The sequence below is a fragment of the Argopecten irradians genome, chromosome 15 (genome assembly GCF_041381155.1).
Source record: "Argopecten irradians isolate NY chromosome 15, Ai_NY, whole genome shotgun sequence".
Classification (NCBI taxonomy): domain Eukaryota; kingdom Metazoa; phylum Mollusca; class Bivalvia; order Pectinida; family Pectinidae; genus Argopecten; species Argopecten irradians.
In genome coordinates this window covers 1,485,344-1,510,216 of record NC_091148.1, presented here as the reverse complement: position 1 = coordinate 1,510,216, position 24,873 = coordinate 1,485,344, and the positions used below count along the sequence as shown (strand labels likewise).

General features: G+C 40.3%; 1 protein-coding gene across 4 annotated transcripts in view; it reads left to right on the top strand.

Moving 5' to 3' along the window:
* Positions 1-24,873, top strand: part of LOC138308479 (extracellular sulfatase Sulf-1-like) — a 75,896-nt gene that overhangs the window by 1,191 nt on the left and 49,832 nt on the right. Inside the window, exon 1 of one of the 4 annotated variants that reach the window (XM_069249466.1) lies at positions 12,282-12,496. The exons of the other annotated variants lie outside the window; for them this stretch is intronic. The gene's annotated coding sequence lies outside the window, so the exon portion shown is untranslated. Of the gene's footprint in view, positions 1-12,281; positions 12,497-24,873 lie in introns of those variants that run through there. 4 annotated transcript variants of the gene reach the window in all.

Sequence of the window (24,873 nt, the reverse complement as noted above, 5' to 3'; positions counted from 1 at the left end):
GTATTTTACTGTGACTACAAAAAATATTTTCTACAGTGTTTTAATGCAGTTAATACTTGCATTAAACTTTGAAATACTATCAAACATTCGTCATATCAATAACAATACGGATCAAATTCCCAAATACGACCTGTTGTGAAAGTATAGCTTCAACCTGACGCCTTTTTCTTACACATGTGTATGATGTTACAAACAACTGCATGTTGGCACGTTGAAGTTCAATCACGATCATTTGCTCATTTGTCTGAGACAAATGTACGTAAACATTCTTCTGTTTATGCTCGAAATAGATTTTTAAACGCGTGCAGTGAAATTCACTGAAAATCCAATAAGGAGTCTGAAATGTGATCGTCTTTCTGTTTCACGGCGACTGATTCACGTGTTTACTAAAACAGACAGTAACTTAATTAAATACTTTAAAATTACTATACGATTATCAAAACTTCTGGATTAAAATAAATTATTAATCTTGTACATTTCTGTCTCTCCTGATTCTATTTTCAATGCGTACTAATATTAAAATAATAATGTTTGGTAGCTGTTTTTTTCTGAAAGTTCATTCTGAAATCCTCTCTCTTTTATATAATGATTTAAATAACTACCGTGATACGTATCGTATCATGAGACAAGTATCGCGATACGTATCGTATCGTTGGGAAAGCGTACCGTTGCAGCACTATTTTACCATTTTTTCACATACACACACACAATTATATATCGCTGTCCAGTAGTGATTGAAATTACGTGATGGCATGGACGGACAGCTGATTTATACACAGGGACTTGTAATAACATGAGTAAAGGTAATAACATGAGTAAAGGTCAGGTTTGTGTCAGAATTCCGAAGAAGTCCTGATTTAACTGTAATTATATATATACAGTAAAACCCCTATAACTCGAACTGCAGGGGACCAGGTCAATAGTTCGAGGAATACGGGGTATTCGACTCATCCGAGGTTGGTCAAGATCGACAGTTAAAATGTCCGGTTTCAAACTATGACAAACAATGCACGGCAATGACATTTTAATTACCCTATCTTTCAGCATTTTGGATTTCTTTATTTAAGTGTTGTATTGATAGCAATATCAAGTTGAAAAAATGTATAACATAAATTTAGCGTTTGGAAAAGCTAATGAGAAAGCCCTAAATCAAATGTCATTCACATCAGAGTAAGCGCTCGTCATCTAGGTTAATGTACAATATCCATATTGGTCAACAAGGAGTACATTTTCTATTATTTAATTATCACAAATTATTTAAAACATTTACAAAATACATACTCACAATAAAGTTATTAACCAGCATATTTACAGACATAAGGAATGATATCTATAGATGTCTATTTAGTATTTACGAGTAAAGTTACAAAATACAATTTACATGAAAAAGTATACGGAACGAAGATTATTACGAGAGAAACATTAATAACTTAATGCCTTTTCTGAAATATTTAAATAAAGTTAGCATTAAACAACGGCTTGCGATCGTGTAGGTAGGTAATAATGACACCGTTAATCCCTTAATTACCTAAAGGCTTGACACGCCAATTGTATAAACACAAGATCGTGAGCAATTATCCATGTTGGTCGGTGCAGTCAGGTGTGACACAGGTAAAAAAATCTCAAGGGCCGAACACCTGTTCGACGAATACATGGGTAAATACTATGTATTTGATGCAACGGGGACATATTTCTGTTCGAGGAATACGGGGTATTCGACGAATAGCTGTTCGAGCTATCCGGGGTTTTGTTACTTAGATTATATAGAGAGACGGTCGGGACCGTACGACCAGTTCGACGAATAAGGGGTATTCGAGGAATCCGGGTTCGAGTTAGAGGGGTTTTACTGTATAAAGGTATATATATAGAATATAGCCTTGTAAGTCTAAACTAACAGAACTAAATAAAGCTACAGTATGAAGTTTTCAGCAGAAAGGTGTCAGGGCTCTTTCTCTTTGCTTTGGGAATGGGGCCCGTGGCTTTGAATTTGGGAAAATATGCGACAAAACCGATTTGGGAAAAATTATAAGAAATGAAATAAAGCATAACAAATAAGATATTTTATTTCCAGTATAGTTTATGTACTTTTCAGAAGCCAATTCTCAAATATCTAAAGCTGTAGTCTACTAAGTTCATGCAATATTTTTGGATAGTTTTCAAGAAACTTTGATTTTGGGAAATTTAAGGCTTGAATTCGGAAAAATTTAGAGGCTTTGCAGTGGGGAATGTTCGGCCCCAAATCATACTTCAAAAAAATCCTGGGTGTATATGACAAAAAGTGAGAGTTATTATGGATACCATATAGGGCTGAAAAGATTAGTGAGTTTTGTAATCGATTACTAAATGATAAATCACTTGAATTGAAGGCAACTAATTGTTGTTCAATTGAAAGACCTTGACTTTAATTGAAATGCAAGGTACGTCACAGGGGTCAAATAGACATAATTCTTTAAAGGATCAACTTCTTTTCAATATCTAAAAGCTGTGTTTATAGAGACCTGATATTGGGGCTGTATGCTAATACAAATTACCTTGACCTTAATTCTGTCAAGGTCACTCACTGGGGTCAAAAAGGCTAAAATGTTTTTACAACTTCTAGTCAATAACTATTATTCAATTAGTCAATAATCCTTGAGACCTGAGGCCTGTAGCATGTTGGGACCATATCACAACAAATCAATCTGAATGTGGATTTTGAGTAGCAAATTGACCAGAAATTACATGTTCATTGTTCACTATCCTTGAACATGCACGAAGTTTAGGGGGGCCGAGATTTACCAGTATATTGGTTACTGCAATACATTGGAAAACGATACAATATCGCAATATGAATGTGATGTACCAGTTTTTCAGGGATACATACAGTTCTAGCTGCAATATTGTAGCTCAAAAGACTTTTTGACAGAAATGGTGTCGTCTTTAGAGCTACAATTGGTGCCTATTACTGCTAATGGAGCAAAGTAATGATTATGCAAACCATAATAAAACGTTTGTTTGCATTTTTATCGTACTTGTTTGATATCGCTTACCTACTATGCAATAAAACTGAACCACATAAAATATCAAATTCTCATCGAGGCATTATTTTTTTACATAATACATATGAACGTCTTTCTGAAGGGAATTTATACAGCAAGTCCACAAATTGTGAGTTTGACGTCTTGTGAGCGGTACGGTAGATATTAAGAATGGTAGTTATGTTTGTTTTGGACAAAAATAATATGTAAATGCATGTATACACATAAAATAATTTGAAACCTACAAAAAAGTATTGAAAACTATGCCCGAGTGATTTTCGGAGGCAGTGCTCCACTACGACACATAGGGACCAATTCGTACCCGGCCGAAAGGTATAGTAGGCTGGGTACGTGTATTCGTTCTAATACAGTTCTTGTCTTTAATGCTATTACTGTGTGTCATGCAATGTTTTTGGTTATTATCTATTCTGTTTAAAGTTTTGGCTGCTTTCTCTTTCATGTTTCTCGGAAATTCTGACTGACTGAAATACATAATCTGCGTCACTTGAGTGTTTGTAAGCCAGCGTGCCATTGCCACCTCATACAAATGCAGTGCTAATGAAATCTTGAGGAATAAATCTGTAAAACTCCTTGCAATTAAAAGAAAAGGGTTGATTGAGTTTGGAGTCGTTCATTTTAGATAGAAATACAGGAAATTCACCAGTCCTTGTTAAGGACTGATTACTGATCATGAAGATTGTAGGCAATTAATTAATTGATGGTGGTAACCAACCTGAAACAGACCATGAGTAGGTGCAGCTGTTGTATTAATGCTGTATCTAAGCTGTGTTTTAGGGATCTAACGATCAGCTGACTGTGTGATGTTCTTCTCATTAAACTGGAGCATGACTCTACTTAATCTCCCGCTCCACAGCTCTGATATTAAAAAGCCTTAAGGTCTGTACATGTGGATTGCATGTCCTAGATCTCCACGTTAAATGCTGTTTGGCAGGGTATGATCAAATGTTCATCAAAGTTTGAAAATTGTATACTTTGTTAAAAAGTATCTCAAAAGGTTTCTTAATATCATTTCCATTTTAATAGGCTGATAAGTCAGAGGTATTTTGAATGTTTTAAGCGGTTGATTTCTCCAATTTTTGGTGTGATTTTTTGCCAAATTCTGCACTTCATGCTAGATATTAAATTGCTTTTGAATTATGTGTTTTCAAAGTCTTTTTGAAGATTTTTCATTATTTATTCATTTTAAGATTTAAGTGAAATTTGTTGGTGGAATATTTTATACATTAACTACTCAGCCCCTGCGACAGAGGTGGAGGACTTGTGGTAGAATGTCAGACACCTTAACCACTCAGCCACTGTGACACAGAGATGGATGGCTAGTGGTATAATGTCAGACACCTTAACCACTCAGTCACTGTGACCCAGAGGTTGAGGACTTGTGGTAGAATGTCAGACACCTTAACCACTCAGCTACTGTGACACAGCAGTGGAGGGCTTGTGGTATAATGTCAGACACCTTAACCACTCAGTCACTGTGACCCAGAGGTGGAGGGCTTGTGGTAGAATATCAGACACCTTAACCACTCAGCCACTGTGACCCAGAGGTGGAGGACTTGTGGTAGAATGTCAGACACCTTAACCACTCTGCCACTGTGACCTAGAGGTGGAGAGCTAGTGGTAGAATGTCAGACACCTTACCAACCACTCAGCCACTGTGACCCAGAGGTGGAGGACTAGTGATAGAATATCAGACACCTTAACCACTCAGCCACTGTGACCCAGAGGTGGTGGGCTATAGGGGTAGAATGTCAGACACCTTACCAACTATGACCTAGAAGTTGAAGGCATGTACTGATTGTACCATGCACGTTTGTCTGATTTTTGACATATGGTACACATTTTTCAAAAATTGCAAAAAAAGAAGTGCTTTATTATACTGATCTGAATCATAGTATTGATTGATATGGTTGTAATGTTTGCCTTTAGGGAACATGCAGCATCAGCCATTTCCAGTCTGAAACAATCGATAGTTATCATAATTTTTCACGAAAACCTGATATCAGCACCATGTGGATTCAATTGGCCAAACCTAATGTGGAGAATCTAGTTACAGCTTCATGTGTTTGTTCTAGTTAGAACATTTCTAGAGCATCTCAGAGAACTAGTTCAAATATTTTTGGATCAGCTCAGAATGCAAAGAGAACATTATGTTTCTTGTTAAAAGTACTGGCAATCCTTTTCTGATCTTGATAATAGAAATGAAAATCTTCTGAATTTTTTTATTTTGCTCATTAGAAAAATTGTTGGCTGTAAATTTGATTGGAATGATATGTGTTTATATAATTACTAGAATTGTTAAAAGTTATTTATTAAGTATAATATCCAATTTCAATTTTAGTACCAAAGTCTATAAAAATTGTGTAAATTTCGAAAACTGGGTCGCGGTGACCGAGTGGTTAAGATGTCCCGACATATTACTACAAGCCCTCCACCTCTGGGATGCGGGTTAGAATCGCATGTGGGGCAGTTGCCAGGTACTGACAGCTGGCCGGTGGTTTTTCTCCGGAAACTCCGGCTTTCATCCACCAACAAATCTGGCACATCCTTACTGACTCTGGCTGTTAATTGGACGTTAAAATAATATTACTCAACCAAACTGAGAACTGGTCATGGTTACTGTTAGTGATTTACTAGAAGTCCTGTAGCAATAGGATGATAAGTATCAGAGAACCGTTGATTAGATGTCCCTGTTTCATCTCTTTCTGCTACAGGCCCAGCTTTGGCTTCAGAGCTGTATCCAAAATACTTGTCTAGACCAACAACCTTATTGAAGCACTCCTATTTGATGAAACAAATTAAATCATTCATCCCTATTATTTCACATTGAACTTTTCCATCATATTGAATTGGATGAGTCAAAGATTGTCTTTGGGGTAAAAATAAATATTAAGGCAAACTTTCTCCTTCTCTTTCTAGCTAGTTGCATATCATATGTGAAATCTGAACAATGAGAAGATTACCTTTTCCTCTATTTCTGCCCATAAAAATCTCCATACAATTCTCTCAGTCTGGTGTAGGGGAGAAGTGACTCAGGGGTCTATGTGTCAACATACAGTACATATGTATCCCTGGTGCAGGGGAGCAGTGACCCAGGGATCTATGTGTCAATGTACAGTACATATGTATCCCTGGTGCAGGGGAGCAGTGACCCAGGGGTCTATGTGTCAATGTACAGTACATATGTATCCCTGGTGATGGGGAGCAGTGACCCAGGGGTCTATGTGACAATGTACAGTACATATGTATCCCTGGTGCAGGGGAGCAGTGACCCAGGGGTCTATGTGACAATATACAGTAAATAAATTATGTATCCCTGGTGCAGTGGAGCAGTGACCCAGGGGTCTATGTGACAATATACAGTAAATAAATTATGTATCCCTTGTGTAGTGGAGCAGTGATCCAGGGGTCTATGTGACAATATACATTAAATAAATTATGTATCCCTTGTGTAGTGGAGCAGTGATCCAGGGGTCTATGTGACAATATACAGTAAATAAATTATGTACCCCTGGTGTAGTGGAGCAGTGATCCAGGGGTCTATGTGACAATATACAGTAAATAAATTATGTATCCCTGGTGTAGTGGAGCAGTGATCCAGGGGTCTATGTGACAATATACAGTAAATAAATTATGTATCCCTGGTGCAGTGGAGCAGTGACCCAGGGGTCTATGTGACAATATACAGTAAATAAATTATGTATCCCTTGTGTAGTGGAGCAGTGATCCAGGGGTCTATGTGACAATATACAGTAAATAAATTATGTATCCCTGTGTAGTGGAGCAGTGACAGGGGTCTATGTGACAATATACAGTAAATAAATATTATCCTGGTGAGTGGAGCAGTGACAGGGTCTATGTGACAATATACAGTATAAATTATGTACCTGGTGTAGTGGAGCAGTGATCCAGGGGTCTATGTGACAATATACAGTTAAATAAATTATGTATCCCTGGTGTAGTGGAGCAGTGATCCAGGGGTCTATGTGACAATATACAGTAAATAAATTATGTACCCCTGGTGCAGTGGTGAGCAGTGATCCAGGGGTCTATGTGACAATGTACAGTAAATAAATTATGTATCCCTTGTGTAGTGGAGCAGTGATCCAGGGGTCTATGTGTCAATGTACAGTAAATAAATTATGTATCCAGGGTGTAGTGGAGCAGTGACCCAGGGGTCTATGTGTACATGTACAGTAAATAAATTATGTATCCCTTGTGTAGTGGAGCAGTGATCCAGGGGTCTATGTGACAATATACAGTAAAAATAAATTATGTATCCCTTGTGTAGTGGAGCAGTGATCCAGGGGTCTATGTGTCAATATACAGTAAATAAATTATGTATCCCTTGTGTAGTGGAGCAGTGATCCAGGGGTCTATGTGACAATATACAGTAAATAAATTATGTATCCCTTGGTGTAGGAGCAGTGATCCAGGGGTCTATGTGACAATATACAGTAAATAAATTATGTATCCCTTGTGTAGTGGAGCAGTGATCCAGGGGTCTATGTGACAATATACAGTAAATAAATTATGTATCCCTTGTGCAGTGGAGCAGTGATCCAGGGGTCTATGTGACAATATACAGTAAATAAATTATGTATCCCTTGTGTAGTGGAGCAGTGATCCAGGGGTCTATGTGACAATATACAGTAAATAAATTATGTATCCCTTGTGTAGTGGAGCAGTGATCCAGGGGTCTATGTGACAATATACAGTAAATAAATTATGTATCCCTTGTGTAGTGGAGCAGTGATCCAGGGGTCTATGTGACAATATACAGTAAATAAATTATGTATCCCTGGTGTAGGGAGCAGTGATCCAGGGGTCTATGTGTCAATGTACAGTAAATAAATTATGTATCCCTTGTGTAGTGGAGCAGTGATCCAGGGGTCTATGTGACAATATACAGTAAATAAATTATGTATCCCTGGTGCAGTGGAGCAGTGACCCAGGGGTCTATGTGACAATATACAGTAAATAAATTATGTATCCCTGGTGTAGTGGAGCAGTGATCCAGGGGTCTATGCGACAATATACAGTAAATAAATTATGTACCCCAGGTGTAGTGGAGCAGTGATCCAGGGGTCTATGTGACAATATACAGTAAATAAATTATGTATCCCTTGTGTAGTGGAGCAGTGATCCAGGGGTCTATGTGTCAATGTACAGTAAATAAATTATGTATCCCTGGTGTAGTGGAGCAGTGACCCAGGGGTCTATGTGTCAAATGTACAGTAAATAAATTATGTATCCCTGTGTAGTGGAGCAGTGACCAGGGGTCTATGTGACAATATACAGTAAATAAATTATGTATCCCTTGTGTAGTGGAGCAGTGATCCAGGGGTCTATGTGACAATATACAGTAAATAAATTATGTATCCCATGGTGTAGGGAGCAGTGACCCAGGGGTCTATGTGACAAATATACAGTAAATAAATTATGTATCCCTTGTGTAGTGGAGCAGTGACCCAGGGGTCTATGTGACAATATACAGTAAATAAATTATATGTATCCATTGTGATAGTGTAGTGGAGCAGTGTGACCCAGGGGTCTATGTGACAATATACAGTAAATAAATTATGTATCCCTTGTGTAGTGGAGCAGTGACCCAGGGGTCTATGTGACAATATACAGTAAATAAATTATGTATCCCTTGTGTAGGGAGCAGTGACCCAGGGGTCTATGTGACAATGTACAGTAAATAAATTATGTATCCCTTGTGTAGTGGAGCAGTGATCCAGGGGTCTATGTGACAATATACAGTAAATAAATAAATTATGTATCCCTGTGTATGGAGCAGTGACCCAGGGGTCTATGTGACAATAACAGTAAATAAATTATGTATCCCTTGTGTATGTAGCATGTGATCCAGGGGTTAGTGGAGCCCTGTGTAGGGAGCAGTGACCCAGGGGTCTATGTGACAATGTACAGTAAATATTATGTATCCCTTGTGTAGTGGAGCAGTGATCAGGGGTCTATGTGACAAATATACAGTAAATACATTATGTATCCCTTGTGTAGTGGAGCAGTGACCCGAGGGTTCTATGTGACAATATACAGTAACATAAATTTATGTATCCCTGGTGTAGGGAGCAGTGACCCAGGGGTCTATGATACAATCACATGTACAGTACATATGTATCCCTTGTGTAGTGGAGCAGTGATCCAGGGGTCTATGTGACAATAATACAGTAAAATAAAATTATGTATCCCCTGTTGTGTAGGGAGCAGTGATCCAGGGGTCTATGTGTCAAGGTTGTACAGTAAATATATTATGTATCCCAAGTGTGTAGTGGACACGCATGTGATCCAGGGGTCTATGTGACAATATACAGTAAACTGAAATTATTGTATCCCTTGTGTAGTGGGAGCAGTGATCCCAGGGGTCTATGTGTCAATGTACAGTAAATAAATTATGTATCCCTTGTGTAGTGGAGCAGTGATCCAGGGGTCTATGTGTCAATATACAGTGAAATATTAAATTATGTATCCCTGGTGTAGTGGAGCAGTGATCCAGGGGTCTATGAGTCTACCTGAACTACATATGTATCCCTGGTGTGGTGGAGCAGTGATCCAGGGGTCTATGAGTCTACCTGAACTACATATGTATCCCTGGTGTGGTGGAGCAGTGATCCAGGGGTCTATGAGTCTACCTGAACTACACATGTATCCCTGGTGCAGTGGAGCAGTGATCCAGGGGTCTATGAGTCTACCTGAACTACATATGTATCCCTGGTGTGGGGGAGCAGTGACCCAGGGGTCTATGAGTCTACCTGAACTACATATGTATCCCTGGTGCAGTGGAGCAGTGATCCAGGGGTCTATGAGTCTACCTGAACTACATATGTATCCCTGGTGTGGGGGAGCAGTGATCCAGGGGTCTATGAGTCTACCTGAACTACATATGTATCCCTGGTGTGGGGGAGCAGTGATCCAGGGGTCTATGAGTCTACCTGAACTACATATGTATCCCTGGTGTGGGGGAGCAGTGATCCAGGGGTCTATGAGTCTACCTGAACTACATATGTATCCCTGGTGTGGGGGAGCAGTGATCCAGGGGTCTATGAGTCTACCTGAACTACATATGTATCCCTGGTGTGGGGGAGCAGTGATCCAGGGGTCTATGAGTCTACCTGAACTACATATGTATCCCTGGTGTGGTGGAGCAGTGATCCAGGGGTCTATGAGTCTACCTGAACTACATATGTATCCCTGGTGTGGGGGAGCAGTGATCCAGGGGTCTATGAGTCTACCTGAACTACATATGTATCCCTGGTGTGGGGGAGCAGTGACCCAGGGGTCTATGAGTCTACCTGAACTACATATGTATCCCTGGTGTGGGGGAGCAGTGACCCAGGGGTCTATGAGTCTACCTGAACTACATATGTATCCCTGGCCCACCACCTCTGGGTATACATTAATTAAATAGTATTATGGAAGTTGACATTTTGATTCCTTAAGTGATTCTAGAAAATGAATAGAAAAGAATGTTTAACTAATTGACAATTGTTTAGAATGATAATATTCCACTTTTTAGGTCCGATGAAAGTGAATATACAGCTGGCAGTAGGTCTACAGCGATGTTGTTACTGTACCACCAGCTGACGGGCCTGACTACACCTGTAGAAAGACTTGTCTTGTCTCAGCTTTACACACGTCAGTCCTGGTGAAGGTCGACAGATCCATGTCTGCATTAATATGCTATATGCCAAACAAACATATGTACGATGCAGATTTAATTAATACATGTGGACAATACAGGTGTCAAGTTTTTACCAGGTGCATGAAGTGCTTCCTTCTGAGTTTGTGTGCTTCATTGACTTTCCTGTTGTCCATTTGGCATTCATCCTCTAATGATTGCCAGCTGAAGCAGTCCATTACATACTACAAAAAGGGGTGTACATGTTTCAGGTAGCGACGTATTGATAATCAGAAATAATCAATCAACTACTTGATGACCCTCAACCGATCCTATAACCGATTTAAAATTTTTATAATCAATAAATCGGGTAAATATTAAAACTTTTTGTGAATTCAACAATTTTCCAATAAAACCACAAATTACAGTGTTAATGCCTCCATACCTTTCACCATTTCAAGATTCTCTTCACTGCTTACAATAAAGACAAAAGTAGCCAATAATAGGCAATTTGACAACAATCATTTTGTGTGATTATCGGATCAGATGGGTAATTTTTAGCCGATCATACAGGTCCCAGGATGTGATCATCACCACATGGAGGGGTGTACAGGTCCCAGGATGTGATCATCACCACATGGAGGGGTGTACAGGGCCCAGGGTGTGATCACTCTACCACATAGAGGGATGTACAGGTCCCAGGGTGTGATCACTACCACATGGAGGGGTGTACAGGTCCCAGGGTGTGATTATTACCACATGGAGGGGTGTACAGGTCCCAGGGTGTGATTATTACCACATGGAGGGGTGTACAGGTCCCAGGTAGTGATCACTCTAACATATGGAGAGGTGTACAGGTCCCAGGGTATGATCACTCTACCACATGGAGGGGTGTACAGGTCCCAGGGTGTGATTATTACCACATGGAGGGGTGTATAGGTGTATAGGTCCCAGGGTGTGATCACTCTACCACATGGAGGGGTGTACAGGTCTCAGGGTGTGATCACTACCACATGGAGGGGTGTACAGGTCCCAGGGTATGATCACTCTACCACATGGAGGGGTGTACAGGTCCCAGGGTGTGATCACTACCACATGGAGGGGTGTACAGGTCCCAGGGTGTGATCACTCTACCACATGGAGGGGTGTACAGGTCCCAGGGTGTGATCATTCTACCACATGGAGGGGTGTACAGGTCCCAGGGTGTGATCACTATCACATGGAGGGGTGTAGAGGTCCCAGGGTGTGATCAGTCTACCACATGGAGGGGTTTACAGGTCCCAGGGTGTGATCACTCTACCACATGGAGGGGTGTACAGGTCCCAGGGTGTGATCACTACCACATGAAGGGGTGTACAGGTCCCAGGGTGTGATTATTACCACATGGAGGGGTGTACAGGTCCCAGGGTGTGATCACTCTACTACCACATGGAGGAGTGTACAGGTCCCAGGGTGTGATCACTACCACATTGAGGGGTGTACAGGTCCCAGGGTGTGATCAGTCTACCACATGGAGGGGTGTACAGGTCCCAGGGTGTGATTATTACCACATGGAGATGTATACAGGTCCCAGGGTGTGATCACTCTACCACATGAAGGGGTGTACAGGTCCCAGGGTGTGATTATTACCACATGGAGGGGTGTGTGCTCTCTCAGATATGTAGGCCAGATTACCACACAGCTAACACATTGTTTTATTTTCATCAAAATCTAAACTGGAGTTTGTGCAGTATGTGTATGTCAGATATGAGAGAGAGCCAACTGACAATCATGGATGTTAGGAGTGCATCAGTGGTAAATATGGACCTATGACTTCCTGGTAAGGCACTTATCACTTCTAAATCTCATCTGTTACATTGTTGATAGTCTTCATGATTAGGAAAATCAACATCACAATTGATGATTTCATAAAGTCTTTTCATATATCAAAAATGACTTTCAGCTCTACAACTGGATCAGACCACAGGCATAGAACTATAGTATGATAGTATTTGCTTTATAATCCTTCACATATAAAAATTATGTTTTACATGCATATATTGGTCAAACATTTTTGAATCCTTTTGAAAATTTGAAAAATCAAAAGTGACAAGATTAAAAATTTTGTTTAATTTATTGATTTGAATAATATCAATGATTGTCATCTAATTAAAAATCATTAAAATAATTATGTTTGGATAAGGCTATAACTATAATGTACAATAATCACACATTTACGACACGATGCCCCTGTCTGAAAATAATTTACATAGGAAAGAAATCACCAACTTGTGTCGAAATTATTGAACGATAAAGTTAAGCATTAGAGTGAAGTCACTTCAGCTTCATTATTCCCAGAGTTCTCAAATGTTTATAATTGTAAAACGTTCCTTTCAGCCTCTTGCTGACTGTCTCTATAATGTGCATGGAAATAAATTTGGACCAAATCAGCACATTGATAACTGTGTGCAGTGTTTTAACAGTTTGTGGTGTGGCTGGGATATAAGTGAGCTCCACACTGTTTATAGGCGTACCTTAAGTGGGACAGGGGTGGGGGGCGGGATATAAGTGAGCTCCACACTGTTTATGGGTGTACCTTAAGTGGGACGGGGGTGGGGGGCGGGATATAAGTGAGCTCCACACTGTTTATAGGTGTACCTTAAGTGGGACGGGGGTGGGGGGCAGGATATAAGTGAGCTCCACACTGTTTATAGGTGTACCTTAAGTGGGACGGGGGTGGGGGGCGGGATATAAGTGAGCTCCACACTGTTTATAGGTGTACCTTAAGTGGGACATGGGGGGCGGGGGGCTCCACACTGTTTTTATAGGGGGGGGACAGGGGGGGGCGGGATATAAGTGAGCTCCACACTGTTTATAGGGTGTACCTTTAAGTGGGACAGGGCTTGCGGGCGGTATATGGTCCCACACTGTTTATGGTGTACCTTAAGTGGGACAGTGGTGGGGGGGGGCAGTTGGAAATGTTGGACGAGTGTGAGCTCCACACTGTTTATGGGTTGTACCTTAAGTAGGACGGGGTGTGGGGGGGGGATGGGGGGGGGGGGGGCGGGATATAAGTTGAGCTCCACACACTGTTTATAGTGTGTAACCTTAAGTGGGACAGTGGAGGGGGGCCAGGATATAAGTGAGCTCCACACTGTTTATGGGGTGTTTGTTACCTTTAAGTGGGACAGGGCTGAGTGGGGGGCGGGATATTAAGTGAGCTCCACACTGTTTATAGGCGTACCTTAAGTGGGACAGGGGGGTTGGGGTTGGGGATATAAGTGAGCTCCACACTGTTTATAGGTGTACCTTAAGTGGGACAGGGTTGGGGGCGCCGGGGGATATAAGTGAAGCTCCACACTGTTTTATAGGCGTAACACTTAAGTGGGGACAGGGGGTTGGGGGCGGGATTATAAGTGGAGCTTCCACACTGTTTAGTTTATGGTTGTCACCTTAACGTGGGACAGGGGTTGGGGGCAGGGCATATAAGTGAGCCTCCACACTGTTTATAGGTGTATACCTTAAGTGGGCGACAGTGGGTCGGGGGCGTGGAGTATAAGTGAGCTCCACACTGTTTATAGGTGTACCTTAAGGTGGGACAGAGTGGTTGGGGGCGGGATATAAGTGATCTCCACACTGTTTTTATGGGTAGTACCTTAAGTGGTACCAGGATGTGGAGTTGCGGGATATAAGTGAGCTCCACACGTTTATAAGCGAACAATACGTGACCTTAAGTGGGATTTATGGGTATTGGGGGCGGGATATAAGTGAGCTCCCACACTGTTTATATAGGCGGTACCAATAAGTGGGACAGGGCGTATGGGGGCGGGATATAAGTGAGCTCCACATTGTTTTGTAGGTGTATCCTTAAGTTGGAACTAGGGTGCGGGTGGGGGGCGGGATATAAGTTGGGCTCCACACTGTTTAAGAGGTGTACCTTTAAGTGGAACGGGGGCGTGTTGGGGAGGCGGGATAATATAGTGAGCTCCACACTGAGTTTATAGGTGTACCTTAAGTGGGACGGGGGGTTGGGGGAGGGATTATAAGTGAGCTCCACACTGTTTATATAGGTGTACCTTAAGTGGGACGGGGGTGGGGGGCTCGGGATAATAAGTGAGGCTCCACACTGTTTTTGGTCGTGTAATTTTACCTTAAGTGGGACAGGTGGTGTGTTGCGGGATATAAGTTGTGAGCTCCACAACTGTTTATAGGGCGTTCCTTAAGTGGGAACAGGGGTTGGTGGCTGGGAAGATAAGTTGAGCTCCACAATGTTTTATAGGCGTTCGACCTTAAGAGTGGTGACAGGGGTTTGGGGGCGGGAAATATAAGTGAGCTCCACACTGTTTATGGGTGTACCTTAAGTGGGGACAGGGGTGGGGGGCGGGTTATTAGTGAGCTCCACACTGTTTTAGTAGGTCGTACCTTAAGTGGGACTGGGGTGGGGGGCGGCGATATTAGTGAGCTCCACACTGTTTATGTTCTACAGGTGTACCTTTAAGTGGGATGGGGGTGGGGGGCGGGATATAAAGTGAGCTCCACACTGTTTATAGGGATGTACCTTAAAGTGGGACAAGGGGTGTGGGGTGGGATATAAGTGAGCTCCACACTGGCTTAGTTACAGGAACTGATATATAACTTCTCCCATGGGGACTCATCACAACACAGGCTATATTACTTACTATTCTTCTTTGATAACAAGTTTCATAAAAAAGTTACTCAACTTTATAAAATGCTACGCTCTTCACTTGGTGAAAAAAAGTACAAAGTTGATGACCATTTCCACGTCTAGAATTAAACCTTAATACGCTTATTTTTTTTCTGTAGGACATTTCTAGGTTTGTGTACATACATATTGCATGCATACAGACGGCTGTAATTCTTTGAACTGTGCATGTTCTCAAAGGTGTTTTCCCTGAAATCATTAGGTTTTCCTGAGCCCAGACATCATGTTCTATATCTTCACATTGGCTTTTATAATGTTCTTCAACACCATGATTGTAAAACTAAAACTTTTGTAGTTGTCTAAAATCCTTGGTATCTTAATTACTTCATCAGAGATATTACTCATATATAACTACCAGTCATAAATTTAAGCTTTTGATCGCAGTAAACACTATTTGAGGCGCTGGGCCATCCTAAATACGGCAACTCTTCGTAACCTTTTGCTTCTCTTCAAACGTAATGGCCCCCAGACTATTGTGCAGTCTCCTTGGCAAAAAATTTCATGTCCCCTACTAGAGCTTCAGTAATGGTCGCCATTCGGTTTTTGCTACTAAGGAGGCTAAATCTGAAAGAAAATAAAGAAATTAAGGGTCAAATGGGACATAACTAGAAAAGGGTACATATCGTTTGGAATTTATTACTGGTTCTTAAATAGCTACAACCACAAGTAAGACAGATGGTTTTTATGCAACAGTGCCATGAAAAATACATTGGGAGGCTGAAATTATACTACAGACATGTACAGGTGGTCATTACATACAGGCAGTTATTATAAAATAGGCATTCATTATAAAACAGGCAGTCGCTATATACAGATAGTCGTTATAAAACAGGCAGTCACTATATACAATAGTCGTTATATACAAGCAGTCGTTATAAAACAGGCAGTCGCCTATTATACAGGCAGTCGCTAATAAATACAGGCAGTCGTTAAATACAGGCAGTCGCTAAGTGACAGGCAGTCGTTATAGTACAGGCAGTCGCTATAAGATACAGTGCATTCGCTTAAGTACAGGCCTCTTATAGGCAGTCGTTATAATACAGGCAGTCATTAATAATACAGGCAGTCGCTATATTACAGGCAGTCGTTATAATACAGGCAGTCGTTATAATACAGGCAGTCGCTATAAATACAGGCAAGTCATTGATAATACAGGCAGTCGTTATAGTACAGGCAGTCGTTATATAATACAGGCAGTCGTTAGAAATACAGGCAGTCTTTATTAATACAGGCAGTCGTTATAATTTACAGGCAGTTCGTTATAATACAGGCAGTCGTTATAATACAGGCAGTCGTTATAATACAGGCAGTCGTTATAATACAGGCAGTCGTATATAAGTACAGGCAGTCGCTAAATACAGGCAGTCAGTTATAATTACTGGCAGTCGCTATAGTACAGGCAGTCGTTTTAATACAGGCAGTCGCTAAGTACAGGCAGTCGTTATAATACAGGCAGTCGTTATAATACAGGCAGTCGTTATAATACAGGCAGTCGTTATAATACAGGCAGTCGTTATAATACAGGCAGTCGTTATAATACAGGCAGTCGTTATAATACAGGCAGTCGTTATAATACAGGCAGTCGTTATAATACAGGCAGTCGCTATAAATAACAGGCAGTCGTTATAATACAGGCAGTCGTTATTATGATACAGGCAGTCGTTATAAATACAGGCAGTCGTTATAATACAGGCAGGTCGCTATAATAAAGGCAGTCGTTATTAATACAGGCAGTCGTTATATATACAGGCAGTCGTTATAATAAACAGTGCAGTCGCCTTATGTGACAGGTAGTCCGTTTTAATACAGGCAGTCGCTATAATACAGGCAGTCGGAATATTACAGTACAGGCAGTCGTTATATTATACAGGCAGTCGTTTTATAATACAGGCAGTCGTTATAGTAACAGGCAGTCGTTTATAAAAGGCACTCTCCTATGTACAGGCAGTCGTTATAATACAGGCAGTCGCTATAATACAGGCAGTCGCTATAATACAGGCAGTCGTTATAGATACAGGCAGTCCGTTATAATACAGGGCAGTCGTTATAATACAGGGCATGTCGTTATAATACAGGCAGTCACGTTATAAATTACAGGCAGTCGCTATAATTTACAGGCTGTCGAGTCGTTATAATACAGGCAGTCGTTATAATACAGGCAGTCGCTAATACAGGCAGTCGCTAAGTACAGGCAGTTCCCGATTATAATACAGGCAGTCGTTATAGTACAGGCAGTCCGTCGTTATAATGAACAGGCAGTCGTTATAAATACAGCAGTCGCAAAATACAGGCAGTCGTTTATAATACAGGCAGTCGTTATAGTACAGGCAGTCGTTATAATACAGGCAGTCGTTATAATACAGGCAGTTGTTATAATACAGGCAGTCGTTATAATACAGGCGAGTCGTTATTATACAGGCACAGTCGGTATAATACAGGCAGTCGTTATAATAACAGGCAGTCATTATAAGTACAGGCAGTCGTTATAATACAGGCAGTCGCTATAATACAGGCAGTCGTTATAATACAGGCAGTCGCTATAATACAGGCAGTCGTTATAATACAGGCAGTCGTTATAATACAGGCAGTCGTTATAATACAGGCAGTCGTTATAATACAGGCAGTCGTTATAATACAGGCAGTCGTTATAATACAGGCAGTCGCTAAGTACAGGCAGTCGTTATAATACAGGCAGTCGTTATAATACAGGCAGTCGTTATAATACAGGCAGTCGTTATAATACAGGCAGTCGTTATAATACAGGCAGTCGTTATAATACAGGCAGTCGTTATAATACAGGCAGTCGTTATAATACAGGCAGTCGTTATAATACAGGCAGTTGTTATAGTACAGGCAGTCGTTATAATACAGGCAGTCGTTATAATACAGGCAGTCGTTATAATACACAGGCAGTCGTTATAATACAGGCAGTTGTTATAATACAGGCAGTCGTTATAATACAGGCAGTCGTTATAATACAGGCAGTCGTTATAATACAGGCAGTCGTTATAATACAGGCAGTCGTTATAATAATACAGGCAGTCGTTATAATACAGGCAGTCGCTAAGTACAGGCAGTCGTTATAATACAGGCAGTCGTTATAATACAGGCAGTCGTTATAATACAGGCAGTCGTTATAATACAGGCAGTCGCTAAGTACAGGCAGTCGTTATAATACAGGCAGTCGTTATAATACAGGCAGTCGTTATAATACAGGCAGTCGTTATAATACAGGCAGTCGTTATAATACAGGCAGTCGCTAAGTACAGGCAGTCGTTATAATACAGGCAGTCGTTATAATACAGGCAGTCGTTATAATACAGGCAGTCGTTATAATACAGGCAGTCGTTATAATACAGGCAGTCGTTATAATACAGGCAGTCGTTATAATACAGGCAGTCGTTATAATACAGGCAGTCGTTAAGTACAGTCGTTATAATACAGGCAGTCGCTATAGTACAGGCAGTCGTTATAATACAGGCAGTCGTTATAATACAGGCAGTCGTTATAATACAGGCAGTCGTTATAATACAGGCAGTCGCTAAGTACAGGCAGTCGTTATAATACAGGCAGTCGTTATAATACAGGCAGTCGTTATAATACAGGCAGTCGCTATAATACAGGCAGTCGTTATAATACAGGCAGTCGTTATAATACAGGCAGTCGTTATAATACAGGCAGTCGTTATAATACAGGCAGTCGTTATAGTACAGGCAGTCGTTATAATACAGGCAGTCGCTATAATACAGGCAGTCGTTATAATACAGGCAGTCGTTATAATACAGGCAGTCGTTATAATACAGGCAGTCGTTATAATACAGGCAGTCCGTTATAATACAGGCAGTCGTTATAAACAGGCAGTCGCAGTCGTTATAAATTACAGGCAGTCGTTATATAATACAGGCAGTCGTTATAATACAGGCAGTCGTTATAATACAGGCAGTCGCTTATAATTACAGGCAGTCGCTAAGTTAAGTAATACAGGCAGTCGTTATAAAATACAGGCAGTCGTTATAATACAGGCAGTCGCTTATAATACAGGCAGTCGTATTAGATACAGGCAGTTCGTTATAATACAGGCAGTCGTTATAATACAGGCAGTCGTTATAATACAGGCAGTCGCTATAATACAGGCAGTCGTTATAATACAGGCAGTCGCAATAATACAGGCAGTCGTTATAATAATCAGGCAAGTCGTTATTATACAGGCAGTCGTTATAATACAGGCAGTAGTCGTTATAATACAGGCAGTCGTTATTAATACAGGCAGAGTCCGTTATAATACAGGCAGTCGTTATAATACAGGCAGTTGTTATAATACAGGCAGTTGTTATAATACAGGCAGTCGTTATAATATACAGGCAGTCGTTAATAATTATAATACAGGCAGTCGTTATATAATACAGGCAGTCGTTATAATACAGGCAGTCGTTATGCTAAGACAGGCAGTTCCCGCTAAGTACAGGCAGTCGTTATAAATACAGGCAGTTGCTAAAGTACAGGCAGTAGTTATAATACAGGCAGTCGTTATAATACAGGCAGTTTAGCTTTAATACAGGCAGTTGTTATAATACAGGCAGTCGTTATAATACAGGCAGTCGTTATAATACAGGCAGTCGTTATAATACAGGCAGTCGTTATAATACAGGCAGTCGTTATAATACAGGCAGTCGTTATAATATCATACAGGCAGTCCGTTATAATAACAGGCAGTCGTTATAAATACAGGCAGTCGTTATAATACAGGCAGTCGTTATAATACAGGCAGTCGTTATAATACAGGCAGTCGTTATAATACAGGCAGTCGTTATAATACAGGCAGTCGTTATAATACAGGCAGTCGTTATAATACAGGCAGTCGTTATAATACAGGCAGTCGTTATAATACAGGCAGTCGTTATAATACAGGCAGTCGTTATAATACAGGCAGTCGTTATAATACAGGCAGTCGTTATAATACAGGCAGTCGTTATAATACAGGCAGTTGTTATAATACAGGCAGTTGTTATAATACAGGCAGTCGTTATAATACAGGCAGTCGTTATAATACAGGCAGTCGTTATAATACAGGCAGTTGTTATAATACAGGCAGTCGTTATAAATACAGGCAGTCATTATAATACAGGCAGTCGTTATAATACAGGCAGTCGTTATAATACAGGCAGTCATTATTAATACAGGCAGTCGTTATAATACAGGCAGTCGTACTTATATACAGGCAGTCGCTAAGTACAGGCAGTCGTTATATATGGTTAGTCATTATATACAGGCAATTATTATATACAAGCAGTCATTATATATACAGGGAATCATTATACAAGCACTCATTATATACAGGCATATATTATTATATTACATTATATATAGGTATGTGTTATATACAGGCTATCGCTATACAGCAGTCGTGATAAACAGCTATCATTAGAGTAGTTTTAGCTGAACATAATACACAACCATGCAGTGGTAAGTCAACAAACTGCTGCAAAACAATGAAAATATGTTATGTGTTCTTTCTTATTATGTAAACAAATTCTTTTGGTTGTTGCTTTGAAATGAAAACAGAATCTAAAGAATGCCTTTTAAAATAAAATCAAAGGGTATACTCTGACATTTGGATGGAAAAAAAAACCCAGTTTTTTGAGCTTCAATAAAAAAAAAAAAAATATTTTGAGTGTCTTTTTAAAATGAGTAAAGAATGTTGTGAGAATCATCTTCAATATCACAAGTAAGTGAAGTACATTTTGGATCTTAGGAAATAAAAGGGGATTATTTAGAAACTAGCAGGTGCTCTCCTCGTTAGGTAATACTGGATTGTTAGTGTATTAATTGGTGAATCATCGTTAGGTGTATAGTGAGAATCATACAGTGCATGCTGTGGTAATTGGTTATACATTGCTACATTAGACAATACCGTCAAACCTGTAGTAAAAGACACCTGTATAAAAGACACCTGTCTATATAGGACAGACTCATCAACCCCATCCAGTACAATTTCCTATATAATTGACTTCTGTATAAAGGGAGGTTTGGTTTGGTTTGTTTAGTTTAACGTCCTATTAACAGCCAGGGTCATGTAAGGACGTGCCAGGTTTGTTGGTGGAGGAAAGCCGGAGTACCCAGAGAAAAACCACCGACCAGCGGTCAGTACCTGGCAACTGCCCCACATGGGATTCAAACCCACATCCCAGAGGTGGAGGGCTTGTGGTAATATGTCGGGACATCTTAACCACTCGGCCACAGCGGCCCCAAAATATAAAGGACACCTCTGTATAAAGGACACCAGACTGTCTATATAGAACAGACTTATCAACCCCATCTAGTACAATTTCTTATATGATTGACCTCTGCAGTGTAAAGGACCTACATGATAGGTAGTTGAACATTTTAAATAGAGACATTTTATATAACACAAATTGTAAATTATATATGTTCCCATTGGGTAAGGTTAATTACTAATGGTTCTTTAGTTAAGTCTCATAGCTATAGCAATTGTTAAACAAAAAATCGTTCATAGTGAATCAAGATATTTGCACACATGCTTTATCAGCTGAATTTTATATCTTGATTCACTGTCCCTAGTTCAGAAATATACAGACAAAAATAGTGAAGCATAGTTATATAGTGACAATTTTTATATTCTAGGGACCAAAGGCAAGTCTAACACTTAAACACCCGCCCCCCCCCTGGTTCCCCCGTCCCCCCCCGCCCCCCCAACCTACCCCCACTCTAAACCTCCCCCTCCCTTCCTCCCCCCACCACCACTGACATCCCTCTTTGTGAATTCATAACACTACAATTTGCTCATCACGTTTTCATTGGCTTTGGTATTGACTGGAATAAATCAGACCATTATATAATTACTAATAAAATGCAGCCAAGATCAAAATGGAAAATACAAGTTTTATTTACGATGCAAAAAGTGCAAAGAATTGGCATTCGTTGTGGCAGGTTATATAATCATAAAATAGTCATTTGCCAAGTGCAGCGTGCATGTATAAGGGCAGGGGATTCTGGCACAGCTATCTCCATAGTGTCTGTGATAGGCCTTTACGACTCGTTTGCCTTATCGTGGGTGACTGTGCGATGTTTATGAGATTTTATTTGAAAAATTAAATTTATGAATTTTCTTGGGTTTTAAATTAAAGAAGCTTAAATTCCATAAACAGAGATGATTTTTAATGTTACTGTAAACCTTAGATAATTATGAGCCGACTCTCTTCCTACCTAGTTTATCTATCTGTCTGGTCTGAACTTCCATGATTTCTTCAGCCTCTCCTTATATATCTCCATGTCTTTCTATACCTATCTTCCTTCCTTTTCTCTTCATCCGTTTGCCAGCTGTCTGCCTTTCAGCCTTATCCTGAAATCCATTTTTGTCGGTTTTTATGCCATTCTATTTATTCTTCTTCCATTGTCAATCTATTTTCCTTCCTCTTCTCCATCCATTTCTCTTTCTGACACGTTTTATTTCTAAATACATTGCTCAATATCTGCATGTTTTTCCATTTTCTGTCTATCCTAACCTATCTGTCTTTCTGTCTATTGTAGCTTGTCTATCTTTCTCACTTTCTGTCTATTGTAGCTTGCCCGTCTTTCTAACTTTCTGTCTATTGTAGCTTGCCCTCTTTCTTACTAACTTTCTGTCTATCGTAACTTGCTCTCTTTTTCACTTTGTGTCTATTGTAACTTGCTCTCTTTTTCACTTTCTGTCTATCGTAACTTGCTCTCTTTTTCACTTTCTGTCTATCGTAACTTGCTCTCTTTTTCACTTTCTGTCTATCGTAACTTGCTCTCTTTCTCACTTTCTGTCTATCGTAACTTGCTCTCTTTCTCACTTTCTGTCTATCCTAGTATTTCTGTAAAAAGCATGGAATGCATGCTTGTTAATGTGCCAAATCATGGTGTTTAAGTCACACTCTAAGCTGTAGATAACGTTTACTCAGTTCTAATACTAGATACTCTCCCCCCTGCTTTCAAACTATGATATAAGTGATGTTGATACTGCTTATGTTTATATATTTAAATGAGAAGACACTCTTTAATCTGATGAAACTAAGATCTTGAACGATCACAAAACTTTATACCCACCAGGTGTAATACATGGCAGTGTATATTGGACCAGTGTTTACACCAGTGTATATGAGGCCAGTGTTTGTACACCAGTGTATATGATGGGTACTATTGCTAGTTTCACACCAGTGTATATGTGGCCAGTCTGTTTTATAGCACCAGTGTATACATGTAAGGCTCCAGTGTTTACACCCAGTGTATATGTGGCAGTGTTTACACCAGTGTATATGTGGCCTGTGATGTTTTATACAGTGAGATATGTGTCATGCAGTGTTTACACCAGTGTATATGTGGCATTGCAGTGTTTAGTCACCAGTGTATATGTGGTCAGTGTGTTACACCTAGTGTATATTGTCTTTAGTGTATATGTTGGCCTGTGTTTATTACATCCAAGTGTATATGTGGCCAGTGTTTACACCAGTGTAATATGTGGCCAGTGTTTACACCAGTGTATATGTGGCCAGTGTTTTATACCAGTGTATATGAGAGCTAGTGTTTTACACCAGTGTATATGTGGCCAGTGTTTATACCAGTGTATATGTGGCCAGTGTTTACACCAGTGTATATGTGGCCAGTGTTTACACCAGTGTATATGTGGCCAGTGTTTATCACCAGTGTATATGTGGCCAGTGTTTTTACACCAGTGTATATGTGGCCAGTGTTTATACCAGTGTATATATGAGGCTAGTCCAGTTACACCAGTGTATATGTGGCCAGTGTTTACACCAGTGTATATGTGGCCAGTGTTTACACCAGTGTATATGTTGGTCACAGTTTACACCAGTGTAAGTATTTGTGGCCTGTGTTTATACCAGTGTATATATGAGGCCAAGTGTTTACACCAGTGTATATGTGGCATGCAGTGTTTAACCAGTGTATATGTGGACATAGTGTTCTATACCAGCTGTATATAAGGCTAGTCTTGTACACCAGTGTATATGTCGGCCAGTGTTTACACCAGTGTATATGTGGCCAGTGTTTTTACACCAGTGTATATATGAGGGCCAGTGTTTACACCAGTGTATATGTGGCCAGTGTTTAGTACCAGTGTATATGTGGCCATGTGTTTACACCATAGTGTATATAAGTGGCCAGTGTTTACACCAGTGTATATGTGGCCAGTGTTTACACCAGTGTATATGTGGCCTTGTTTACACCAGTGTATATGTAGGCCAGTGTTTTACACCAGTGTATATGGTGGCCAGTGTTTACACCAGTGTATATGTGGCCAGTGTTTACACCAGTGTATATGTGGCCAGTGTTTACACCAGTGTATATGTGGCCAGTGTTTACACCAGTGTATATGTGGCCAGTGTTTACACCAGTGTATATGTGGCCAGTGTTTACACCAGTGTATATGTGGCCAGTGTTTACACCAGTGTATATGTGGCCAGTGTTTACACCAGTGTATATGTGGCCAGTGT